We start from the raw sequence: 18,800 nt of genomic DNA, 5'->3' as shown, positions 1-18,800 counted from the left end.
AAAAAGACAAAAAAAAAAAAAAAAAAAAAAAAGAGAGAGAGAGAGGCAAAAAAGAAAGAAAAAGAAAAGCCCTGGGAGACACAAAGCTCTGTGTTGAAACAATCAAGGAAAGGCAAAAGGAGCACTGATTAAACTGGTCCTTGAAAGAAGATGAGAGGCCAGAGACAGAAGCCAGAAAACAGTCTTCTACCACCTCTGGGTCCCTTTTGCCACCATCACCTTCTACTTTCCAGACATTTAAAAGGCCCTGTTGGGGAGTTCCCATCGTGGCTCAGTGGTTAACGAATCCAAATAGAACCATGAGGTTTCGGGTTCGGTCCCTGGCCTCCATCAGTGGGTAAAGGATCCGGCATTGCTGTGAGCTGTGGTGTAGGTGGCAGACACGGCTTGGATCTGGAGTTGCTGTGGCTCTGGTGGAGGCCGGCGACAACAGCTCTGATTCAACCCCTAGCCTGGGAACCTCCATATGCTGTGGGTGAGGCCCTAGAAAAGACAAAAAAAATGAAAAAATAAAATAAAATAAATTAAATAAAATAAAATGCCCTGTGGAGGCCAGTTGGTACTGATTAATGAAGCAGTTTGTGGGATGCTCAAAGGCCACTCACTCCCGTTCCTGTGGTTGCTCTGTTCAGGTTCCTCCCCTTATTTTTCTTTATAAAATCTGATTGCCATGAGGAGAGATGAGGTCTGGCTGCCCCAGGATGGCCACACCAAGCTTCCTCATCTGCCCTAGCAGATCCCCGTCTTGGCATAAAGTTCTTGGCCATTGCTGAGCAGAAGAGAACCAAAATGAGGCCACTGAATACTGTGAAAAGGGCCTGGACTGGCCCCCATGGCTCTGTTATAAACTGTGTGACGCAGTTCTGTCTCTTCCCCTCTCTGGGCTTGAGTTGGCTGAGGACTCTGATCCCTTCCAGCCCTAATATCCTCAGTCCTGTAGCACCACACTGCATCACAAGGGATTTAGACTCACACCAGACTGTGTGTGAGCTCTGGGAAGGAAGGAACCACATCTTTTTCATCACCATATCCCCACCAACTAGCTGGGGGCCTGACTCTTAGTAGGAAATGAATAAATATGTGTTCACACCTGCTCATCTCCTTCAGGATGGGCACAGGAGGAGCCCATTCAGAAAAGTCAAAGTCGTCTCTGTTTACTGCTGCGTGGTTGATCCTGGGCAGCAGTTAATCTCCCTTTGTATAAAGCAGAGCTATTAAATGACTACCTGATAGGGCTGTTTGGAGTATGAAACCAGAAAATGCAGGAGAAGTGCTTAGCACCAGGGCCTGGGAGCCAAGGCTGGGCTGGTCCCCCCTCCTGGCCTGATTCCAGTCTGTCAGTGTAGCAATGCAAGATTCCAGATATGGCCTGATCAAGCCAACACAATAGGCCTATTATTTCCCCCAGTCTGGACACGACACATTGTTAATGCAGCCTAAGACTGCTGGGCCTCGGAGCCTTTCTCTCCCATGATTAGTTCCCATCAGGTTGTGGTCAACTAAATCATGCAGATCCTTTTCACTAGAGCTGGGGTCAAGTCAGGTCTCTCCCCCATCCTCTACTTTGTGTAATGTCTTGAAACTCACAGAAGGGCAATGTCATCTTGCTTACTCCAGCCTATTGAAATTGTTTTGAATGCTGGTTCTATTGCCCACTGTTTTCTCTCCCTCTCTAAGTTTAGATCCAGGCTACCCCTTGCGACTTCAACTCCACCATCCATTCTGTTGGTCAGAACAGAGCCCCCTACAACACGCTGCTGGAGATAAGTCCTTCACCATGAATAGAATGGTGCTAATACCACAGTTCCCAATTATTGCTGGGCAGGCACTGTGCTAAGAACCTTATGTATATATACCATCTGGTTTAGTCACAACATCGCTGGAGAGGGTAGGTTTTTTGTTGTTGTTGTTGTTGTCTTGCCATTTCTTGGGCTGCTCCCACAGCATATGGAGGTTCCCAGGCTAGGGGTCCAATTGGAGCTGTAGCCGCCACCCTACACCAGAGCCGCAGCAACACGGGATCCGAGCTGCGTCTGCGACCTACACCACAGTTCACGGCAACACCAGATCCTTAACCCACTGAGCAAGGCCAGGAATCGAACCCACAACCCCATGGTTCCTAGTGGGATTCGTTAACCACTGAGCCACGAGGGGAACTCCCCTGGAGAGGGTAGTTTTGATTACCCCCACTGTGTAGATGATGAACCTGAGGCTAAGAGAGGGAAAGCAGGGACCAATTTTATAAACCCAGAGTTAGGCCCCTTTTCTGACCATGAGCTTGGCTGTAGACCTGTCACTCAGAGATATTATCCTCCGGGTGCATACAGTCCTGACCATGTGTCCCCATGGCGCTCTTGGCCACTCCCTCCCATCCCCACCCTTCCCCACACCACCAGGCCTGGGGCCCATGGCGCTTTACTGAGGCTCTAGTCCACAGTGGGCAGAGGGCAATTTTATCAGCTTCATTAGCCTCGGGAGCCTGGAACAGAGACCTGGGCCCAATCGTCATAGCAACGTTTTTTGCATCTAGGATAGCAGTGAGAACAAGGGCCTCTCCCTGAGGAGCAGAAAGGCAGCTCCCCACTCTGTAGTGGTACAGTGGTACCCTTGCAGCCATCTTTGACCTTTTCTGGATCTAGCCCAGCCTCAGAGCCAAGGGCAAATACATTTCAGTGCTCCCCTTGTAGCTCTCCATTTGTCTGTGCCCTTATAGTGCATCATGCCCAGCCTGGTAGGCTTCTTCATGCCCTAGCATATTCCCCCTTGAGGGAAGCCACCAGGTCTGCTGAGCTTCTTGAGACAGAGCAACAGAGTTAAGTGCAAAGATCCTAAGGACAGGGAGTTCTAGTTCTGGCACAATGAAAAGAGTCCGACTAGTATCCATGAGGATTCGAGTTGGATCCCTGCCCTTGATTAGTGGGCCAGGGATGCAGTGTAGCTGTGAGCTATGGTGTAGGTTGCAGACTCAGCTAGGATCCCGAGTTGCTGTGGCTGTGGTATAGGCTGGTAGCTGTAGCTCCGATTTTGACCCCTAGCCTGAGAACTTCCATATGCTGTGGGTGTGGACCTAAAAAGCAAAAAAAAAAAAAAAAAAAAAAGGTGCTAAGGACATGTAGCCTAGCTTCATAGTTTACCATACAGTTGGGCAATTTACCAAACCTCTTTGAGCATCACTTTGCCCACCTGTCCCACACATCTAATTGGGGTAATATTGTATCTATCTCACAAGTGTTGGCATGAGGAGTAAGTGGAGTGCTTAGAACGGTGCTTGGCCTGTAATAAGCACTTAAAAAGACTTATCACCACCATCAGCATCATCGCCATCAGCATCCTCGCCATCAGCATCCTCATCAGTGTCATGGGTGAAACCTTACCAAGGAAGGCCTCAAGTCAAAAGGGAGGAAATTTGATGTAAATGGCTAAGCCAAGATTTATATCTGAAGATTCCAGGTGGTATTTCTAGCCCAATGGGGATGCTGCCAGGGCAGGATTGCCAGATGCAGCTGTTGGGGTGTTGGTGCTAGGAGACGGTTGCTAAGTGAAGGTGTTATCAGATGCCAGTGTGTCAAGTGGGATAGCTTACAGTCTGTTATCCAATGGTAAGATCTCATTAGTCCTTAACTGGCAGATCCACAACCTTGACTTCTGGAGAAAAGGAGCCCAGCCCATGTTTTAAAACACACTTATCTCAGAGTTCCCATCGTGGCTCAGTGGTTAACAAATCCAACTAGGAACCATGAGGTTGTGGGATTGATCCCTGGCCTTGCTCAGTGGGTTAAGGATCTGGCATTGCCATGAGCTGTGGTGTAGGTCGCAGATGCAGCTCAGATCCCGTGTTGATGTGGCTGTGGCTTAGGCCAGCAGCTACAGCTCTGATTGGATCCCTAGGCTGGGAATCTCCCTGTGACGTGGGTGCGGCCATAGAAAAGATAAAAACAAAACAAAAAAAAACCCCCAAAACCCCATACTTATCTCAAGAGCCACTGGTAAGTGGCTGGTGATCCGAGGCTAGAGAATGACCAGGTTGAAGAGCTGAGGGCTGGGCAAGCATTGGAACCAGGACTATAGCCTTGGCTCTTCCCCACCTAGCCCTTGGGTTTGCCTTGTGGGGAGGAGGCAGGGCAGAAAATAGGAAAGAGGGACTCTTGCGTGTCCCAAGAGTGGTTCTTTGGGGAGGAGGTAGCTGAGGGCCCTTGAAGTCATCTGAGGCTACCAGTTCCTGCCAAGATGTTGGTTGGGCAATTGAGGGTCAGAAGAGCACTCAAGGCTGACCCCCTCAACTCAAGGCTGATCTCCAAGGCAACAGATCACTCCACAGGAAGGCCTCTCATCCTGGGCTTCAGGACTGGGCTGGGGGATAGGTCTAACTTCTGAGCCTCAGGTCAGGCTGAGGGGCATGGAAAGCATCCAGAGATTCCTTGGGAAGGAGTTCCTGTTGTAGCTCAGTTGGTTAAGAACCCGACTAGTATCCATGAGGATGTGGGTTCGATCCCTGGCCTCACTCAGTGGATTAAGGATCTGGTGTTGCCATGAGCTTTGGTGTAGGTTGAAGACACGGCTCGGATCCTGCGTTGCTGTGGCTGTGGCAAAGACTGGCAACTTCAGCTCCTATTTGACCCCTAGCCTGGGAACTTCTATCATCTGTGGATGTGGGCTTAGAAAGAAAAAAAGAGAGAGTGAGATTCCTTGGAACAACTGGTGCCCCCCTGCCCACTTAGTGTCTCAGCCCACCTAGTGTCTCTGTATCTTTTCATCCTTGATGAACCCAAATTCAGGTCCTCCCTAGAAGAGAGAGACAGCCCTACTTGCCAGGAAGACTCTGACCACTGAGGTGGCATAAGAATGACAGAGTGGAAAAAGTTGGGTAGGTTAGCCTTGGCTCAGAAAGCCATGCCATCTGAGGCCATGGTACAGCTCTGAGAAAGCCCCAGTGGTTGGACCAACCTACCAGATAGCCCCAGGGCCTAGAAGATCAGGTGATGTGCTCTTTGAACAGGAGCCCAGAGCCTGATCTCAGAAGGAGGTGTGCAGACAGGGGCCTGAGCAATGCCACTCTCTTACTGGATGACGAGGCCTCTGCCCTGGTTCTCCTTATGCTTGTACCACATTCCTGCATGGCAGCCCTGCCTTGGTCTGCTGGCCTTGACCCTTTCAGAGTTAGAAGAGTCTTTCAAGATAAGCGACTTATCTTGACGTTAGACTCGGTCCAGCGTGGCAGAAGCAGAACCTGTCTTGGGAAGCCCTGAGGTCCTGCCTCCCATCTAGGCCAACTTTTACCTGTCTGCACAAAAAGCATTCTGGGGGTTCTCTTGTCACACAGTGGGTTAAGAATCCAGCATCGTCACTCTTGTGGCTCGGGTCACTGCTGTGGTAGTTTCAGCCCCTGGCGCAGGAACTTCTTCATATAGTGGGTGCAAACAAACAAACAAATAAACAAATGAAACATTCTGGACAACCCCATGCAATGGCAGCTTCCACTTTCCTGTGGCATGCAGAGACCTTCATCTTTTGGTGGCCACCTTCAGACACTGTGGTAGCCTGGTGATCACATGTTGATTAGGAGCAAGGGGTAAGGCAGAGCTGGAGCCTTAGAGCATGTGGCTTGGAGCCAGGATCATCAGGGATTGAACCTTGTTCTGTTTCTAGCCAGTTCTATGACTTTGGGCAGGTCAGTTAAGCTCTCTGAGCCTCATTTATCTGATCTGCAATTTATCTGATCACAGTGTTATCTGAAGATCAGAAAAGACAATGTGTGTGTGTGTGTGTGTGTGTGTGTGTGTGTGTGTGTGTGTGTGTGTAAATAAAACAGTCCTTACTGTTGGCTCTCAACAAGTGTTAATTTCTTTCCTTTGTTGCCTCTGATTGGCAGGATGTCTTTGATTAACAGACAATGGAAAAATACATTTCTAATCTGGGTTTAAAAACTTAAAGTTTGAGGGACTTAAATTTAAAAAAAACAAAACAAAAAAAGGAAATGGGGGGGGAGCTCTTGTCAGTACATTCACTGAGCCTACTCTACTCTGTGCCCACCCAGCAACACAGAGATGTATAAAGCATGGATAGTCTTCTCCTTTGAGGAAATAACATCTAATCATGGAGACAAACGTAAGCAGACTAAGTTATGAAATGATGTGGCAAAGGCCTAATACACAGACTTGGGAACACCAGATGCTGTGTGCTAGGTGCATGTGTGGGAAAGCTTCACAGCAGAGATGGTGATGGAGCCAAACTCTGAAGGATGAATAAGAGTTCCTGGGGCAGGGAAGGGCATGCTAGGCAAAGGGAATGCCACAGACATGGAAGTGTGATGGAGGATGGGGGGTGTCGTAACAATGAGCAGCCTTGGCCTGGCTCAGCATTTGCTGGCTGGGGAGTTGGTAAGCCCTGAGGCTGAGAAGTTGGGAGAAGGCCTTGTATCTTCATCCTGAAGACAGGAGGGAGTCATTAAAGGATTCTGAGGAGTACCCATTGTGGTTCAGTGGGTAAAGAACCTGACTAGTATCCATGAGGATGCTGGTTCAATCCCTGGCCTTGCTCAGTGGGTTAAGTGCTTTGCTGTGGCTGTGGTGTAGGCCGGCAGTTACAGCTTTGATTCAACCCCTAGCCTGGGACCCCCATGTGCTGTGGGTGCGGGCCTAAAAAGACCAAAAAATAAATAAATAAATAAAAGATAAATAAAGCATCCAGGGTTGCCACAAGATACAGTGTAAGTTGTAGATGTGGCTCGGATCTGGCATTGCTGTGGCTGGGGTATAAGCTGGCAGCTGCAGCTCCAATTCAGCCTCTGGCCTGGGAACTTGCTTATGTCACAGGTATGGCCCTAAAAAGAAAAAAATAAAATGAAATAAAATAAAAGGATTCTGAGCAGAGGAGTAAAAAGACCACATCTGTACCTTATAAAGATGGCACTGGCACTGCCATGCTCAGACCCTCATCTCATCTTTCCCAGACTGTTGCAACAATGCCCTAACTGGTCCCCTCTGATCTAATCTCCAAAGATAGATGAATTTTAAAAAATAAGTCAGACCATTTAATTCCCCTGTTTCAAGTCTACCTACTGATGTATAGCACAGGGAACAATATCCAGTCACTTGTGATGAAGGATAATGTGAGAAAAAGAATGTGTACGTGCGTGTGTGTGTGTGTGTGTGTGTGTGTGTGTGTGTGTGAGACTGGGTCACTCTGCTGTACAGCAGAAATTGACAGAACATTGTCAATAAATACAATGATTAAAATAAATAATTAAAATAAATAAATAATTAAAATAAAATCTACCTGTTATATGTGTCCAATAAATAATTAAAATAATATCTACCTATTATATGTGTCCAATAAATAATTGATGAGTAGAAGACTAAATGAGTGAAGGGTCCATCTGTACCAGGCCCCTCTTCTGTTTCTGGGTCTATGGGTCTACGGAAAGCACTTTCTAATTTCCCTTCGAGTAGAAGTGAAACCAGAGAAAGGAAGGAACTCGTTCAAGGTCACATTGAAGTCAGCAGCGTGGGACTCTGTTTCCTACCCCATTGGGATTCTGAGGGCCAGCCCTTGCCGAGAAAGCCCCAGGCTGTGAGTCCCCAGGATGGACCCTCCAGATCAGGGATGGGAGGACCACAGAACACTACGCCTGCCACACACGCAAACACCAGCTCCCTGCCCCCATTTCCCCCCCTTCCCCCCCGCCCCCCAGCCAGGAGTAGGGTTGAGATCTAGAATGCCTCCTCTTCAGCTTGTAACCTTGATCTCTGCCTTTGGGTTGCCCCCAGGAGGAGTGTCAAGGATCTGCTAGGCTCTGAACTGAAGGTGGGGTTCTAGGGCACCCTAGCTATTAGGTTAGACTCTGAGTTCTGGAGCTAAGATGGGTCTGTGCTGGGTTCTAGGCTTTTGGGTAAATACTGAGCTGGACGCTAGGCTGCTATGGCCTCTACACTTTGGGCTTAGCTTTGATCTGAATTCTGGGCTCCGAGGTTTGGACCCTCTGCTCTGGGTTCTAGGTTGTGAACTGATCTGTAAACTGAGTGCCCAGCTCTAAGTCCTTAGCTCTGTTCTTTGGCTCAGGCTGGACTTTGGTCCTGGACTGAGTTGTGCTTTGGGTTCTAGGCTTCCGTTCTGAATTCTGAATCGGACTTTGGACCAGGGCTGCGCTATTTTGGGCTATATGTTCTAGGCTCTGAGCTATACCTTGGGGCTGAGCTGGGCTGAGTTCTAAACCTCAGGTGGCCGGTAAGCTGTGACTCTCCTTCCTCTGAACTCCAGGCTCTGAGCTTTCATTGGGTGGAGGTAGGTGATCACAGAAGGGAGAGTAGCAAATTATTGAGCTTCTCCATTCACCCTACTTCTCTTCCTAGAGACTTTCAGCTTTAATCTTCTTTTTAGTGGAGAAGGCCAAAGTAAACGTGGTAGGAGCCTTTCTTGAGCTGCCAAGGACTTTCCTGGTCACCAGGAAAAATGCGAAGTGAAGGGTAGGGCAGGTGGCATGTGGAGGTGTCCTCAGGTAGGCAGGATATGTTCTGCTTCTTATCAAGGACTTTCCTATAGAACAGAGAGCAGTGAGGAAGCACAGGGGCAGCTCAAACCCCCATATGCACTGAGACTGAGACTAAGGGGCTCCCAACCCCACCTTTCCCACTTCATTTCCTGAGACATCACCCCACCCTCTTGTTCTAGCCAAGAATTGGGCTTGAAGTTTCCACATGTGGTTAAGAACCTGACATAATATCCATGAGGACACAGATTCGATCCCTGGTCTTGCTTGGTAGGTTAAGGATCCAGCATTGCAGTGAGCTGTGGCATGGGCCAGCAGCTGCAGTTTTGAATTGACCCCTTGCCTGGTAGCTTCCATATGCCATGGGTGTGGCGTGAAAAAGAAAAAGAGAAAAAAAGAATTGGGCTTGAAACTCCTGGTCCCCAGAAGAGGTCATTTCCAGGGCTCACTGAAGCTTTTGCTCAAACCCTGCCCCTTACCCTGAGTGCCCTCTCCTTACCACGGACTGTGCTACCTTTTTTCCCCTTCCTCCCAAATCTGCTCAGGAGCCTTTCACCCAACAGGACTCCTGCCCAGCCCCCCTTCTGAACATGCTCACTCCACGATGCTGCCAGGAACACAAGGCCCACGTGCACAGGATTCACTGAAGAAGCAGGAATTTCCTATAGGGAGATAGGGCTAGGAGAAATCATTTTGTTTATTTATTTTTTATTTGTTTGCTTTTTAGGGCCACACCGGCGGCATACGGAGATTCCCAGGCTAGGGTCGAATTCCCAGCCTACGCCAGAGCCACAGCAATGCGGGATCCGAGCCGCGTCTGCAACCTACACCACAGCTCATGGCAACGCCGGATCCTTAAGCCACTGAGCAAGGCCAGGGATCGAACCCACAACCTCATGGTTCCTAGTCGGATTCGTTAACCACTGGAACTCTAGAGAAATCTTTTTAAATTGTACATGACATATGACTGCCTGAGGGGAAAAGCAACCAAAACCTGTTAACAGTATGTCCCCTCATGAGGACATTCAGTTCCTAACTTTATTCTCTTGCCTTAGGTCTTCCTTCCCTCACACCCACAGAAAGAGACCACCTTTTCAGTTTTCCACTGGGTAAAATCTCCATCAGGCTTTGTGCAGGAAACCCCACCCCTAAGCCATGTGCAATCTGATCAACAGGATAAGAAACACTGAACAGAACACTTCCCAAAGGGAGTTCCCATTGTGGCTCAGCAGGTTAAGAACCCTATGTAGTGTCCATGAGGATGAGGGTTTGATCCCTGACCTCCCTCCGTGGGTTAAGGATCTGAGTTGTTGCAAGCTGCACCATAGGTCACAGATGTGGCTCAGATCTGGTGTTGCCATGGCTGTGGTAGAGACCTGCAGCTGCAAAGCTGATTTAACCCTTAGCCCAGGAACTTCCATATGCTAAAAAAAAAAGAACGAACACTTTTTCCAAAATCTGATTATTCAATCTAGAAGAATTTCACAGCAAGCATATGAAATGGTGCAGGAAAAAACCCTCCGCCAAATAGCCCTGGGTGGGCTTGGCAATTTCGATTCTCAGTGTCCTTTCCCTTCAAAGTCTTTCCACCAATGAGAAGTAACAAGCTACGCCTCCTCCTCATTGTTCAGACTTGGCCTTTTGGGGTGAGTGGGGATGGCAAGAGGTAGTTAAATGCAGATCAAAAACATACATACACACATACCTCTATAAAATACAAGTGGTTATTCTTAGCAAAAATATAGTCTAAATCTATATCAAGGAAGAAAAATACTTTCCTAAGAGATTTATAATCTGGTCCCTGCCCACAGTGGGGGCAAATTGAATTTTTTTTTTAGGATTTCACTTGCAGCCTATGAAAGTTCCCAAGCTAGGGGTTGAATCAGAGCTGCTGATGCCAGCTTACTCCACAGCAACACCAGATCCGAGCTGCGTATGTGACCTACATCACAGCTTGTGGCAACACAGATCCTTAACCCACTAAGTAAGGCCAGAGATGGAACCCACATCTTCATGGATACAAGTTGGGTTTGTTTCCATTGAACCACAGCAGGAACTCTGACAACTTGAATTATTTTTTTAGAAAATGTCGGATCGTCTGGGCACATCTCTCTGTGTCAGGCTCTGCCCCAGTCTATCATGCATAAAAATAGGTCTGCAAAGAGCATCAACCTATGATAGTCCCTCTTGGATGTATAATATCCCTATAAGAGCTATGAAATGATTATTTCCTTCACTTTGGACAGATGAAAATCATGGGGGATGGAGGGCTGGCTCAGACAGAGCAATCCAGAAGTGTGGGGCACTGGGTTTTCAAAGTACATACTCCTTTTTTTGTTTGTTTGTTTGTCTGTTTTTTGTTTTCTTGGTTTTTTTTTTTTTTTTTTTTTTTTTTTTTTTTGCTTTTTAGGGCCACACCCATGGCAAATGGAGGTTCCCAGGCTAAGGGTCAAATTGGAGCTGCAGCCGCTAGGCTCCATCACAGCCACGGCACCATGGGATCCGAGCCGTGTCTGCGACCTACACCACAGCTCACGGCAACACTGGATCCTTAACCCACTGAGCCAGGCCAGGGATCAAACCTACAACCTCGTGGTTACTAGTCAGATTCATTAACCACTGAACCATGACTGGAACTCCAGTACATATTTATTTTTTATGTCTCAGCTCTAGCTGCCTCTGTGACCACTGCATTCTCCCTTACAGAAGTCTGTCTTAGTAAAATCTTGATCTGAAACACATAAATCTGTGGACCTCCTGGGTATGCTCAGTTCCTAACCCTTATCCTGTTTGTTCCTTCTGTCTTCCCAGCCTTCTAAGAGCCCGAGGATGCAGGGATGAGACCAAGATCTCCTCATTCAGATGAGAATTCACTGAGCCCTGACTCTGTGTCAGGCAGAGTCCTCAAGGAGTTCAGAGTCTAGAGGGAGAGACCAACAGGTAAATAAATCATTACAGTAAGGATTTGATAAAAATTATGATAGTGGGGAGTTCCCATCAAGTTTGCCAGGCTGATGAGAAGTGAAGGACAATCCATTTAGAGCAAATAGCATGTGTGAAGCCACAGAGGGGTGAGGCAAGATGCTTAGTGCTGGGAAATACTAGGAAATCCACTTTGACTGAAGCTCTGGGCACACATGGGAGAATGCCGAGAGATTTTCCATTAAGTGAGCTAATGAATGCAAGAAGGACCCTACTAACAAAAAGCATAACCAATATTTGTTAACCACTCGCTCTATGCCAGGCACTGTACAAAGGGGTTCCCATGAATTTTCTCATTTTAACTTCACTGCATCTCCATGAGGTAGGTTCCCCTCTGCAGATAAGATGCAAGAAAAGTTAGTCAACTTGCTCCAGGTCAGCTAGCAGTAGAGCCAGGATGGAAACTCAGATGTCCTAGACTCTAGAACCCTGAGCCCTTAATCACAGCTTCCTTCAACACCAGGGTCCTTAACTTTGGTCAGGGGTGGTGTCAGTGCAGAGCCAGGTGGGCATCAGCAGTCACATCAGCCGCCCCTTTGAGTTTCACCAGCCGTGGTGCCTCCACTGGCCATCAACATGGGCAAGAGTCAGTGGTTCTACCAAGATCTTGAGCAGAAGGGGAAAATGGGGAGGGAGGCTCCTGAGTGAATTCTCCGAGCAAATGTGAGAAGATCCAGAACTCCTGGAGCTCCCAGGAGGACTTTCAAGAGGGTTAGGATCCTGCAGAATCAGAAACGCACAGACACACAGAAACACAGACACAATTTGGTGACCTTGTTTTATCCTAGGCATGATGTAGCCTAGTTACACCCTGAAAAAACATAAGACTCTCTTCAGTTTTCTCATGCCTGCATGTCCATGTTATTTATTTTTTTTAACCCCATTGGACCCTCCCATCCCTCTACACACCCCCATCCTCACCCAGCCTAGCAGCCCCTCCTAGTTTCACTTTGTCTTTCCTCCCACAGGACTGGCATTTCTTTTTTTTCTTTTTTCTGTTTGCTTTTTAGGCCACATCTGAGGGCTGCATCTGCAGCATATGGAGGTTCCCAGGCTAGGGGTCCATTCGGAGCTACAGCTGCCGGTGTACACCACAGCCACAGCAACACCATCTGAGCCTCATCTGTGACCTACACCAAAGCTCACTGCCACGTGGGATCCTTAACCCACTGAACAAGGCCAAGGATCGAACCCGCAAACTCATGGTTCCTAATCGGATTTGTTAACCACTGCACCATGACGGGAACTCCCTCTTTTTTCTTTCTTTTTTTTTTATGAAGCATTTTATTTTTTTTAATTACTTAATGAATTTTATCACATTTATAGTTGTACAACGATCATCACAACCAAATTTTACAGCATTTCCATCCCAAACCCTCAGTGCATCCTCCCACCCCCCAACCTGTCTCATTTGGAAACCATAAGTTTTTCAAAGTCTGTGAGTCAGTATCTATTCTGCAAAGAAGTTCGTTCTGTCCTTTTTTTTTAGATTCCACATGTAAGCGGTAGCATTTAATGTTGGTGTCTCATTGTCTGACTGACTTCACTTAGCATGATAATTTCTAGGTCCATCCAAGTTGCTAAAAATGCAGGTATTTTGTTCTTTTTAATGGCTGAGTAATATTCCATTGTGTATGTGTACCACATCTTTATTTTCTCATCTGTCGATGGACATTTAGGATGTTTCCCTGTCTTGGCTATTGAAAATAGTGCAGCAATGAACATCAAAGTACGTGTCTTTTCGAGTCATGGTTTTCTCTGGATAGATGCCCAGGAGTGGGATTGCTGGGTCAAATGGTAGTTCTATTTTTAGTTTTCTGAGGAATCTCCATACTGTTTTCCATAGTGGTTGCACCAATTTACAATCCCAACAACGGTGTAATAGGGTTCCTTTTTCTCCACACCCTCTCCAGCACTTATTGTTTGTAGACTTTTTGATGATGGCCATTCTGGCCGGTGTGAGGTGGAACCTCATGGTGCTTTTGATTTGCATTTCTCTAATAATTAGTGATGTCAAACATGTTTTCATGTGTTTTTTGGCCATCTGTATGTCTTCTTTGGAGAATCGTATGTTTAGATCTTCTGCCCATTTATCGATGAGGTTGTTTGTTTTTTTTGATATTGAGATGTAGGAGGTGTTTATAAATTCTGGAAATAGGACTGGCATTTCTTTTGTGGACACCATCTCTTCTTCTCATCCTAAAGTCAGACCCAACTGACTCCTGTCTCTGCTCCTATGCCAGGCTACCGAGAGCTGCTGGAGGAAACCATGGAATCATATGTGGTCTCTGAGATCACCTGCTCCACAGCCCTTTGCTCAATCCTTGCCCACTCTTGGGCTTTTCTCAGCCTCATTCTAGAGTGTTTCCCCCTCAACACGACCTTAAAAGACCACTTCCTTAGCTCTCTTTTCTCCTTACCCATCCTCTCCCACCACTTCAGTGACCATATTTATACTAACAAACTATATTACATATTAATATACTAATAACTCCCCAATTGCAGCTCCACCCAAATCTGGATGCCTGAATGTGTATTTCACAGGGTTGTTAATAAAATCTGACATTTGGGGGGGGGAGTCTTTGGTGGTCTAGTAGTTAGAATTTGGTGCTTTCACTGCTTCAGCCTGGGGTGCAAGCCCTTGTCGGGAACTGAGATCAAGCCACTGCACCCTGGTGGGGGTAGGGGGGTGGAGGGGGTAACCCAATATTTTTTGATTTGATTAGCCACTGTGCTTGGTAAATAACATGGACCCTGCCCTTGTGAGTTCACAATCTACTGAGTAAATAGAACTAGGCAATTAGAATGGAGAGTATTGGCAGAGCTAAGGGAACAAGAGGAAAGACAATTGATCGAAGGAAAGTGTATCATCAGTGAGGCTTAGATTTGGCTGTGAGTGACAGAAAACTCCAAATCACAGTCATACAACCAGTCTGGAAATAACCAGTCCAGAGCTAGTATGGTGGGTTCATAACCATCAGCACCCCAGTGCTTTCTGTTTTATTGACCTACCATCTTCTGCCGTCCTCAGCATGAGGCTTCTGCTCATTATCCAGGATGGCTGCTCAAGCTCTAGTCGTCACAGTTGACATTCCAGACCATCCTAAAGAGGGGGAAAGCAGCACATTCTCCCTTTAGAAACAGTTCCTGGAGGAGTTCCCTGGTGGAGCGGCATGGTTAAGGATCTTGAATTGTCACGGCAGCAGCTTGGGTTCCTGTCGTGGGTGCAACCAGGGTCACTGCTGTGGCATGGGTTTGATCCCTGGCCTGGGAACTTCCAAATGCCATGGGTGAGGCAAAAAAGAAAAAAGGAAAAAAAAAAAAAAGAAAGAAACAGTTCCCGGAGGTTGCACAAAACCCTTTTCCTTATCCTTATAAGCCGTTGATCAGCACTGAGTCACAGAGCCACACCCAGCTGCAAGGAATTCTGGGAAATACAATTTTCACTCCAGGCCAAGAGCAGGGGTCTATGACTAAGGACAGGCAGGGTAACGGAAATTAGGGGGCAACTAGTAGTTTCAGCTTCAGAAAGCATCGTGATGTTTAACCTGACTTGTGGGGGATGAAAATCAGAGTTAGCAGCCAGAGTAGCGAGTTTTAGTCAGTGGCCTGCAGAGTACCTTTTTTTTTTTTTTTTTTTTTGGTCTGTACCCTCAGCATGTGGAAGTTCCCAGGCCGGGATCGAACCGCTGCAGTGACAACACTGGATACTTAACCCACTGTGTCACAACGGAACTCCCGTAGAATGCATTCTTGTAAATGCAAGTGATTCGGGGCATCTCCAGCAAGGAGTGATGGAAGATGCAGACAGGATCACATTATCTAGGGAGTGAGTGTAAGACGGGAAGCATGGCCCATTCTGAGGAAAGAGACACACCTAGAGGTGGGGCCGAGAGGAACCAACCTGCATTAAAATTAGGTCCCTCCAGAGATCAGCAGCCTGAATATGGCTGACTTAAAAGTGCCTAAACTTTGGAGTTCTCTCGTGGCTCAGTGGTTAACGAATCTGACTAGGAACCACAAGGTTTCAGGTTCAGTCCCTGGCCTTGCTCAGTGGGTTAAGGATTCGGCTTTGCCACGAGCTGTGGTGTAGGTCATAGACGCAGCTTGGATCTGGCATTGCTGTGCCTCTGGCATAGGTTGGCAGCTGTAGCTCCAATTGGACCCCTAGCCTAGAAACCTCCATATGCCGCGGGAGCCACCCTAGAAAAAGGCCAAAAGCCAAAAAATAAAAAATAATAATAAAAAATAAATGCCTAAACTCTGAAGTTCCCTTGTGGTGGCTTAATGGGTTAAGGATGGCACAGGTTCCATCTCTGGACGGGGCAATTTCCCCAAGTCATAGGCAAGGCAACAAAGAATAAGGAGAAGAAAAAGAAGAAGGGGGAGGAGGAGAAGAAGAAAGAGAGGAGGAGGAAGTGCTTAAATGTTTCTTCTCCAGCCCAGAGTTCCGAGAAGTGCCGGTTTGCACTTAGCAGGGAGGCTCTGAAAGCCTCAGTTCAGGTAGTGGCAGTAAGGCCATTGGCCTCACAAGCTTCGACTGCTGGTCAAAGGAAAGGCAGCACTCATGTGAGCTGCCAGCTGCAGCATCCTTCCCAGACACATCACCAGGACTTCCAAAGGTTGTATTTATTTCCCTAGGCTGTTTGCAGACATCAGGGCAGGGTAGTCAGCTGGGCGTGGAGCGTCTGGCTCTTGGGAGAACAGGCTCAACCCCCCAGTAGGATTTGGTCCCTTCTGCCCTTCTCTGCTCTTGCAGCAATGGGCAATGACCTTGGCCCAGGTCACCTCAGATAATTCAGCAAGGATTCCCAGATATGCCAGCACCTCCCCACTCTCCACTGCCTAAGAGAGCTCTCCAGGTCACACTCCTCTAGTCCCCCTTTACACAAGGCACACACATCACATACAGACACACCAGCACACACTGCTTAGACCACATAGCCGGGTGAACATCTGTCTTCACATACACGGTTTTCCATACGCAAAAGTCATATACACACACCACATGCATGCTTACACATAGGCACAGCCCTCCAACCACTTACATCATTTATAGACACAAACTCCCTGCTTACAGGCATATATACACACTACATGTGATATTCTAACCTGTCTGTACCCACCACATACATCCACACCTACACAAGCACATGCCTGCACATTGCATGCAGACCCCCACTGAGGGTGGTTCCTGGGTTTAGGGGACAGGGTCCTCAAGTTCCCTCATCCATAGGAACCCTTGCCTTCTGAGTTTTGACAGGACAGAGACTCGGCGAGGCAACCGGAGGGGAGAAGGAGGCATCCTGCCTCCCCAGCCCAAATTTTACTCAGCCCACAGCAACAACGGAAGACTGGCCTTTCTCCCAGTACTCTATGGACTTGTGTTTGCACCTGACGTCAGGGACATGGAGTTCTGGTCAGGTAATCCAGTAATCCATTATGGTGCCTTGGCTCTGTCCCCACTGTCCAAGATGCCCTTGGGACAACAATCCCAGCCAGAAGCCGGGAAACAAGGCTATGCCAGGCCCCCCAGTGTCATAGTAGCAGCAGAGCCCTTATGCAATGGGCACTGGAATGTGCAGGTCCCTTGCAGGAACTGACCCAGTGGACCCGGGGAAAAGATGAAGAGGACATTACGGTCATTGACATCTACTCTGTGCCGGTCACCATGCCTGGACCTCCTGTCTTATCTCCTGTCATTGTCACATCAACTCTTGTCCCATTTTTTTCCTTCCTTTCTCCCTTCCTTCCTTCCTTCCTTTCTTTCTTTCTTTCCTTTTTTATGGCCACACCCACAACATATGGATGTTCCTGGGCTAAGGGTCGAATTGGAGCTGCAGCTGCCCGCCTGTGTTACAGGCATTGCAATGTGGGATCTGAGCCGCATCGGAGAACTGCACCACAGCTTGTGGCAACTCCAGATCCTTAACCCACTGAGCAAGGCCAGGGATCAAACCCACATCCTCACAGACACTATGTTGGGCTCTTAACCTGCTGAGTTAATAGGAACTCCTGTTGTCCCATTTCGTAAACAAGTTAATTGGGGCCCAAAGATCAGAGCCAGTAAACGTCAGGCTCTTGCTTTGAACTTGGGACTCTTTGTCCCCATAGCACTGATCAGGGCCCTGATATTGGGCTACGATGTCGCAGCCACGTGTCTCCAGGGCAGAAGCAACCCCAGAAGTGAATAGGCTGCATGGGGCTCTGTTCAATCTCTTGCCATTCTCTCTCCCTCCTTCCAACCTGGGAGGACTTTCAGTCCAGGAAAGCAGAGCTGGGGATTGGGAAGGTAGGAAACTTTTGAATATACTGCGAGTCTGGACCCAATGCTATAGGCTAAGCCCACACTGGTTCTAGATATTGAACCAAAGCTGGTCCTGGGTCAGAAGCTGGAAATAGAGCTTGAAACAGCTCAGGGCTAGAACAAGAGCTGGGGCTGAGCCAGGAGCCAGACCTGGAGCTGCTGCTGTTGCTGAAGTGAATCCAGGCCAGATCAAGGGCCAGAGCCAGGAGAGAGGGGTTGGTGAATGGAGGCTTAGAGGCTCCCAGCCCATGCTTACAAAACCTCCCCAGGATGTCAGGTTCTGTGCTGAGCACAGAGGGAAGGATACACCGAAGCTCACGCTGCTCAGTAGGGAAGAGAGTCAGGAACACCAAGCACTTTCATCCAAGGTACTCCTGGGTCGGTGAAAAGGCCCTCCATGAAGCTGGGCCTTTGAGGGTGGCAGAACTTTAGTCGGCAGAGAGGGATGGAGGAGAGAGATAGTGGTAGGCTGAGTTGGCAGTGGGTGCAAAGGTCCAGAGTTGAGAAAGCCCAGCCCAGGGCCTGTTCAGAGGAGTGTGAAGTGGGTCCTGTTTGGCTGGAGCAGCCAGGAGAGCAGTCAGCCCAGCAGGCCTGGTGACCTGTTAGGGAGTTTGCCCTTTATCCAAAGGGCAATGGGATACCAGGATTTCATTGGCAGGTGTTAAAAAGACAATAATGTGTTTTAGGAGAAGTTTCTGGCTGCTGATGTGGAGGAGGGACTGGGTGGCCAGAACTGGAAGGCAGGGAGACCAAGGAGGAGGCTGATGGCAAAGCTACCACGGGATATCACGGAGCCCACACTGGGGCAGTGGCTCCAGGACTGGAGGAAAGGGGACAGATTCAAGATGTGCAGAGGGGGTGGGATGGACAGGATTTGGTAGTCATTTTTTTTTTTTTAACTTTCTAGCCACACCCATGGCACATGGAAGTTCCTGGACTCGGGGTCGAATTGGAGCTGCAGCTGCCAGCCTATGCCACAGGCACTGCAACACCAGATCCTTAACCCACTGAGCGATGCCAGAGGTG

General features: G+C 48.1%; 1 long non-coding RNA gene across 2 annotated transcripts; it reads right to left on the bottom strand.

The window, feature by feature from the left end:
• Positions 1-11,116: 11,116 nt before the first annotated feature.
• LOC102167319 (uncharacterized) lies at positions 11,117-18,237 on the bottom strand. 2 transcript variants are annotated; one of them, XR_014807523.1, is made up of 3 exons: positions 18,094-18,237; positions 14,480-14,570; positions 11,117-13,721 (listed from the first exon to the last, which is right to left on the bottom strand). It is a non-coding gene; the product is annotated as an uncharacterized LOC102167319 (long non-coding RNA). The 2 variants fall into 2 exon arrangements; XR_014807522.1 differs by having other exon boundaries at positions 13,591-13,724; positions 18,094-18,205.
• Positions 18,238-18,800: the final 563 nt, after the last annotated feature.

The sequence above is a fragment of the Sus scrofa genome, chromosome 6, assembly GCF_054392235.1.
Source record: "Sus scrofa isolate SSC_HxYL_T2T_F1_AM1 chromosome 6, Sscrofa_HxYL_maternal_Yorkshire_Landrace_v2.0, whole genome shotgun sequence".
NCBI classification, from domain to species: domain Eukaryota; kingdom Metazoa; phylum Chordata; class Mammalia; order Artiodactyla; family Suidae; genus Sus; species Sus scrofa.
Note: the sequence above shows the minus strand (reverse complement) of the source record. Positions and strands in the feature narration are given on the sequence as shown.